Here is an 8,177-nt window from a genome sequence, read left to right as displayed (position 1 = left end):
AGGAACGAAAAGAGAGGGGAAGAGGAAAATTAAAACAAAATAGAACAGAAATTAGAGAAAAGATTGAAAAGGCACGGTCTTAACAGAAAAAATTACTCTCTCTCTCTCTCTCTCTCTCTCTCTCTCTCTCTCTCTCTCTCTCTCTCTCTCTCTCTCTCTCTCTCGCTCTTAAAAAGAAACTAACAGTTTGTAAAAGAAATCTTATTTTTTAAAATACTTTAAATGTGCATTGGTAAACGTATCATGAATGTCTGTGGTCTTTGGTATTTAACACCGGAACTGTTATCACATGTTATATTCAGATTAAAATACTTTCACTTCTAAAGAAATCAATTCAGGCAGAATTGCGCAAGCAAACTGCTCCTTGTTATTACGAAATTGTAAACGTATTCACAAGAAATATCAAAATATCTAGAAATTCAGATAAGATATCAATAATCAGGATAGAACATTACATGGTAATTCTAACCGATATTCACGAGAGAGAGAGAGAGAGAGAGAGAGAGAGAGAGAGAGAGAGAGAGAGAGAGAGAGAGAGAGAGCACAAATGTGACTAGGAGCGAGCTTCTGGTCCAGCCCATCACATGATATACTGGACTCTCATTATGCGTCGACACACTTTCCATGACGTCATACTCAAGGCGAGATGTCTTAAAGGCTACAACGAGTCTATGGGATCGTTCGGTTCCTATTGTAAAATTGATCCTAAATATTGTATTTAATAATAAAAAAAAATCTGATTTTTTTTACTAAAAAAAATGTAGAATCAAGAAACAAACATAAGATGGTCTTACATAACCGCGTGCTTCACAACAATTTCTCATAGTGCACAGACCAAGACGGGCAAAGCTGCACTTAACAGTCCAGTGAGAAAAGTGTGTTAATGGACATTATCCCGTACGTTAGGAATGAATAATGCATTTGAGTCATTATTCAGAAAGTGAACGATTAATATCTTGTACACATTAACATTCATGGGCAAATATACAGACACTTTTTTTTTCTGTAAGTTTACATTACCCTGAAAACGTAAAATTTTCAACATTATTTCCACCATATAGATTCGATGTGTACAAATATGTTTCTCTGTTTGTTGGGAAATGCAATATGTAATATACAACAGATTACTTTCATGAACATTCGTTTCTGGCGAAATGATATGTACGCCTTTCATCAGTACAAAATGGAGTGTGTATATATATATATATATATATATATATATATATATATATATATATATATATATATATATATACATATACATATATATACACAGAGTATATACATATATATATTATAAATATACATATATAAATGTATAATATATATATATACATATATATATATATAATTTATATGTAATATAAATATATATATACACATATATTTTACATGTGTGTATATATATACACATGTATGTATATATGTGTGTGTCATGATCTTTGAAAGACAAATACAAACGAACGTGTTGCCTCTTAGGCGCATGTACAACACGTGATATTTCGCAAATATCAATGCAACTCACACGCAATGGTGTCGGAAGTCAGTTGATTGTTGTTCACTTTTCGAGAGAAAAACTTTGACACAAGAACGCGACAGTCTGGTTAACTTAATGGCACCGAACTGATAACGTTTCTGGCACCTCACTATGAATGACAATTGAGGATTTCAAACACTTCTACCAATTTTAATATAGATTTTTCGTTTTTTTTTCTTTTTTTCTTTGCTTATTCTATACAGCACCTGTTTCTTAACAGTTTCTGAACAAACAGTTAATTAAATGATCTAGTTCCACACACTAAGATTTTTTTTTTTTTTGTGAGGAGGGGTCTGTTCATGAATAGACTACTAAGGAATCTCTTGGTTATGATATATATTGACATATCGTATCTAAAAAAATTATATAAGACAAAGATCAAATGTCATATTACTCACTGATTAACTCTCTAATGATAGATCATTCAGAAGTTAGGCAACTTATCAGTAATTAACATTATCAATACAAATGAAAGCAACCCGGTCATTAAGAGAAAAATAAATGACACCTTTCCTGTATCTATACGTACAAAAGAAGTCACGGAAGTTCGTTTCTCTTTTACGCAAAAATGAAAATGGTCAGGTATTTTCACGCAAACGAAGAAATCGTGACAAAAAAACACGCCTAAAAAACTGCATACAGGGAGTAATGACACAGGTGACCATACCGTAATTACCTTACCTGACAGAAAAAGGTACTATCGCTGCTGAGAAAGTTTTCATCAGACGAAAGTGAAATTGCAAAACCCACACCTTCACCCCTAATGGCCTCTATATGCACGAATAAGCTACAATGCAGGGGGAAATTATACGGATTTCTTTCCATACATACTGAAGTTACGTAGTCATTTACACACACACACACACACACACACACACACACCATATATATGTGTGTGTGTGTGTGTGTGTGTATATATATACACATACATAAATACACATACACACGATTATATATATATAATATATATATATATATATATATATATATATATATATATATATATTGCAATACAGATTCTATTGACATGGAATTTACTAGAACAAAATTGGAAGATTAAACAATGGCCAGGTTGAATAAGATTTGGAAATCAACTAGAAAGAAATTTTCATACAAAAGATTATACAACAATATAGAAACAATGACAAATCTTTGAGCACTCTTACCATAAGATTATGATCCCTGGATGCTACTGACACCCACACCGGAAAACAATATCGGTAGAGCAAATTGTCAGAAGCATGTGAAACAAAATTCAATTATCTCTGTAACGTTAGAAAGCAATACGAACAATACCCAATTTCCCGTAAGCACGTGATGATAAATCTCAACTGCAAAAATTATATTTTGGAGTTTTAGGTAATTTATTGTCAAAACTACATTATCTACTACAAGCACAACGAACCATGAAGCGGTAGCACGGTTGACCTTTTACTTTAGACAACAAATGAGAGTCTCGCAATATTTAGACATCTCCATAGACAAATCAATGAAGACCAACCGAACAAATGACATATCATGATTATTGTGTCACTTCCTTGTACAAGGCAAATACCTAGCTCTCTTATGACGTCCGCTTTCTGCCGGATGCGAGGATTGCTTTATCAAGCACACTTCGACATTTGGAGCCGCCCCCCTTCTCTCTCTCTCTCTCTCTCTCTCTCTCTCTCTCTCTCTCTCTCTCTCTCTCTCTCAAACGTTTTTGGGGCCCTTTCCTCATCTCTCTCTAAGGCATATTTGGCAATTGAAGTTTCTCCCTCTCTCAATACAGTTTGTTTCATCCAAGCGGATCATGACTAATATAAAATAGCATATCGCCATATATAATCAATAAAATAATTCAATTCAATATTCCAGTTTAGTAATAAAAAAAACTTTTTGCGACCATTTAATGTGACCTTTATTCGTAACATAAGGGAGGAAACCAATATAAAATAAAAAACCCTTGTGTTCTCGAGATTTATGATCCAACTGCGGTTAAATACACTCATATTCGAAAGCCAACGCCTACACTCGCTCTTGGAGACCTTGATTCTATAAAGGCCTCTCGATTATTTCTCAACTCTGTTTACCGAGCGGTTGCTGAGCAGAGCAAGGTGTTTTGAGGGAACAACGAAACTGGGTCGATATACTAAAATTCTGGAAGAAATTAATTATCAAAGAAATAAACGCACAAAAATAATTATCACATAGATAAAAACTATTTTTTTGGTGCATAATTTGCTACTTCCTAATATCAGTGCCAATCATTCAAATGGTCTTACAATATATATATCAAACCGTTTTGTTTTTATCTCATGAGTCTCTTGCCATAACACTTAACCAATTCAGAAATACATATAGTATGATAACCAGTAATCACATCGTACCACCTACGACTAGAGTCCAAGATCTACTTCAATGGATGGTCGTAATTATTCTAAAAGAAAAAGCATGAATTACAATATAGCAAAAATATCTAAGCGAGAAACGAATTTGAGTTTGAATAACTGGATTTTAGGAATATGAACAACATACACAATTTACCTTAGTATCTCACTGCACTAAATTCAAACTCAAACGGTTTAGAATGCAGAATATACCTTTAAAAAAAATTGTTAGAAAGGAAATAATCCTGTCACGATATTAAGTCCAGACCAGTACAAAAAATAAATGAACAGTAATTCTATTACAAACTTTTACTAATAGATAAATTGCGTAACGACGGATGCTTCCTATAATTCATCATTGCAAGGAGACAAAAAATAAAAGAGGAAGATACGAAAGAAAAAGACACATTCACCGTTCCATCCTCTTAGCGCATTCTCCGCCCCTCTCACTTAAATTGCTTCCTCATCCAAAAAATATACATTAACTTCAATCCAACCTCCACCTCCGTTATAAAAAAAAAATCCTTCCTCCTTCCAGAATTCCAATCAATGCATTAAATCTCTCATATCAAATAAGATAGAGAGAAGATAAGGCAGGAAAAAATTTAAATATTCCCCCTCTCTCTCTCTCTCTCTCTCTCTCTCTCTCTCTCTCTCTCTCTCTCTCTCTCTCGCCGTCAATGACAATCTCGTATCTTCGTTTGATGGGATCTCTAATTTACTTCACCACGTTCACACACTTATAAAAACGACCTCCCTAAGTGATGGATTTTCCCTTCGTCACGGCCTCCATTTATTTACACACTGGCGGGTAATGATTTTAATTGTCTTTTACGGTAATTTTACAGTATGAGATTCTCTCTCTCTCTCTCTCTCTCTCTCTCTCTCTCTCTCTCTCTCTCTCTCTCTCTCTAGAGGTGGTGGTGTGGAACCCATCTAACGGCGTGTGGAAGAGCATAATATAATATTTATATATATATAATATATATATATATATATATATATATATATATATATATATATATATATATATATATATATATATATATTTATGTACGTATACATACACACACTCACACACACCGTCTTATTCTTCGGATACCAGCTACTCTGCTAAGGAACATACCCTTTCGTTTTCCCGTATGTATGACTTTATTACACTTCCAGGCCAATCATTCACAAAAAGCTATCATGTTACCTGCCTTGTAGTCTTCATTTTCTGTCTTCCAAGGAATATTTGTTACGTGCGCAGTTTCTCGTGTGCCAAACCATAAAGCCATGAACACTAACACTTCACAATGTATGTCAATGTTACTAGACCATAGACACAAAAATATTGAGCGAACACAAAGAGAGAGAGAGAGAGAGAGAGAGAGAGAGAGAGAGAGAGAGAGAGAGAGAGAGAGAGAGAGAGAGAGAGAGAGAGAGAGACTGTTTTATCAAAAGCAATCAAGAGAACACAGATGTAATGAAGGGAGACAGAGACTGCGAAGTAACAAATAAAACTAAATGTCTTTGTTATAGCCCTAACACTGAATGGAACCAATCAACGTTATTGCAACTCGTGATGTTAAATGAAATAAAAGACTTACGTGAATGACAGAAAACTTATACCAAAACAGACAAACCTCTACTGACAGGAAGCCGTGTCTTAAAAAATAGGTGAGACCAAAGAACTTTCTTAAGGTATGCCACCTCAAACTACCTGATCAAAGAAAAAACGAAACCAAACACTCATGAGCAACGTTTCTAAATTATTACTCCGTTCCCAGAGGATGTGCATTATTGCGGTGAATCGACTGAAGAAGTTATGAAGTGAAACCGATCTGATTTCCTGCGTGGAGGAAACTTTTTTTTTCTCTCTCTCTCTCTCTCTCCAGAACTGGTGAAATTTGTACTTCCACGAAGGGAAAACGGACATTCACAAAATCAACAACTCTCACCGAACTTTGCATCTTCTTTCCTTCAGTGACAGTGAGTCAACGCACACGCTACACATTCTTATAAACATGCATACAATGACATAAATCCTAGAAAACAAGATGATTTTTTGTATATACACATCTCTGTGTGAAGGTGAAATCCCACCAATACAATAAACACTAATTTTTACTGCCTACTGTAAACCTCAGATGACAGCACCATGAATCTAAACATTGCTTTGACTGGAAATCAAGGACAGCGTCCTATTAAACTGTAAAGAGTTTTTATTTTACTGGATATTATGCGGATTATGCAATAACCAAAGTAAGAAAAGACAGTAATATCATGAATAGCATAGGATAAAAAGGGTAACAATGTAAGAACTCAACGTTAAACAAAGAAATGTCGAGACTAGAACGTGCATTATCAGGGGTGACATTATGTATGACAAGTATGATTTCATAGGAAGAAAATCCAGATACGATATTACGTCGAATCTTCAGTTTTTCCCAAACCGCCTTTTTCGGTGCCAAGCAGTCATGATCAGATACCACCATCCTTTTTAAGTTTTGATTTGTGATGTATGGAATCTCTGAAATTTCTTCCCCATAGTTTTCTGAAACTCAGATGATTTTGTGGTGTGTACCTGTGCGCGCGCATGCGCGCGAGTGAGTGAAAAAGAAAACAACAATTGAAAACTCGAAGTAAACAGCAATTTATAACCTCTTGTTTCCTTAGTGGATCCTTCTGTCAATTTAACCTGTCTGTTTAAGAGGTATTAGTTTTCATATGTATTCAAGCAATGCTATATTAATCTAATAGAACGGTGTATATGTGATTTCAAGTGAAGTGGAAACTGACAACCAACTTCAATTCATTCCCCAAATTCACTAGTGGGTGCTTACTGAAGTAAGGTTACCTATGCACACCATCACGCGTAAAAGAATAAGCCATCACAACTGCAACATTATATTTCGACGTACAAATGCACCCATATAATAGGAATGACAATCAACCCCGTCACGAATTGAACTCTTCTTCTCCAGCTGACCCCAGAGAGAAACCGTTCCAGCAAAACGTTTATTCTTTTTTACCCTTATCTGACAGCGCCTTTAATGACCCATTCCATCCTCTCTCACGAAGGGCCGTAATGGGGAGATAGAGATGATGTGGCAGGCCATTTAATGAGGACGGTCACAGTAGGTGCGAAAATGCTATTGTTTATCTAAGGTTCTAGATGGGATGAAGAGAGCAATGTGTAGAAGGAAAAGGGAAGGGGGGGGGGGGAAGAGCAGATATGGAGAGATGAGAGGTACAAGATGTGGGAACCGAGTGAAGGTATTCTCAGGCATCATAAGATAATTGCTTTTATAAGTAATCAAATACGTTATGCAAGAGAGAGTTGGGGGGTGGAAAATGACTGAGAGGTAGGTAAGGGGGAGGGGGATGTTACGAACACATTTTAGCTTCATCCCCTATAGGTCACTACATTTCAACTATGTTGTTATTATTATTATTATTATTATTATTATTATTATTATTATTATTATTATTATTATTATTATTATTATTATTATTATTATTATTATTCATAAATATAGCTTTTTCATAATTTAGCATAAATTTTTAATACGAAAAGTAAACTTCAGTTTGAAAAGCTAGTCAGCGGCTATAGAAACATCAGCGTATTTTCACGTAATCTGAGGGTAAACTACAGTACACATAAATCAGGATTTCTACCTAGTACTCACAGTACCATGGAGTAAACGTACCTACACTATTTTCATAATTCCTAATGACTATGTTCATTCTTAAACTATCTGTATATCAAAGTATCATTTTCACTCTCTACTTAGTAATGCTCTTTCCTTCAACTTACATTTACAGTACTATACGGTCGTAAACTGCACTTCTGGACTGTGCATCGTAATTTAAAACTACATTGTAAATTTCTTTCCAGTCCCTCCAATAACATGTAATCTCTCTCTCTCTCTCTCTCTCTCTCTCTCTCTCTCTCTCTCTCTCTCTCTCTCTCTCTCTCTCTTCTTCTCAAATAAGTTTCCTTCTGTACATTTATGACTAATTTTCTCTCTCTCTCTCTCTCTCTCTCTCTCTCTCTCTCTCTCTCTCTCTCTCTCTCTCTCTCTCTCTCTCCTCGCAATAAGTTTCCTTCTGTACATTTATGACTACTTTTGACTTTCCTCAAAATGGCTCTACAAATCATAAAAAGCCCTTTTTTTCTTCTAGACATTTTTATGCCCCTGAGGCACGCTTTTTTTATATTAAACTTACTTACTATCAATCACACGTTAATTTTTACTACATTTCTTTTTTCCACAGATGGTTAT

The 8,177-nt window shown here is 35.0% G+C and overlaps 1 protein-coding gene across 4 annotated transcripts in view; it reads right to left on the bottom strand.

The window, feature by feature from the left end:
* RhoGEF64C (Rho guanine nucleotide exchange factor at 64C) overlaps positions 1–8,177 on the bottom strand; it is a 261,141-nt gene that overhangs the window by 127,817 nt on the left and 125,147 nt on the right. The gene's annotated exons all lie outside the window — the stretch shown is intronic.

This window comes from Macrobrachium rosenbergii, chromosome 50 (assembly GCF_040412425.1).
Source record: "Macrobrachium rosenbergii isolate ZJJX-2024 chromosome 50, ASM4041242v1, whole genome shotgun sequence".
Taxonomy (NCBI): Eukaryota; Metazoa; Arthropoda; class Malacostraca; order Decapoda; family Palaemonidae; genus Macrobrachium; species Macrobrachium rosenbergii.
This window is presented reverse-complemented; position numbering and strand designations above follow the sequence as displayed.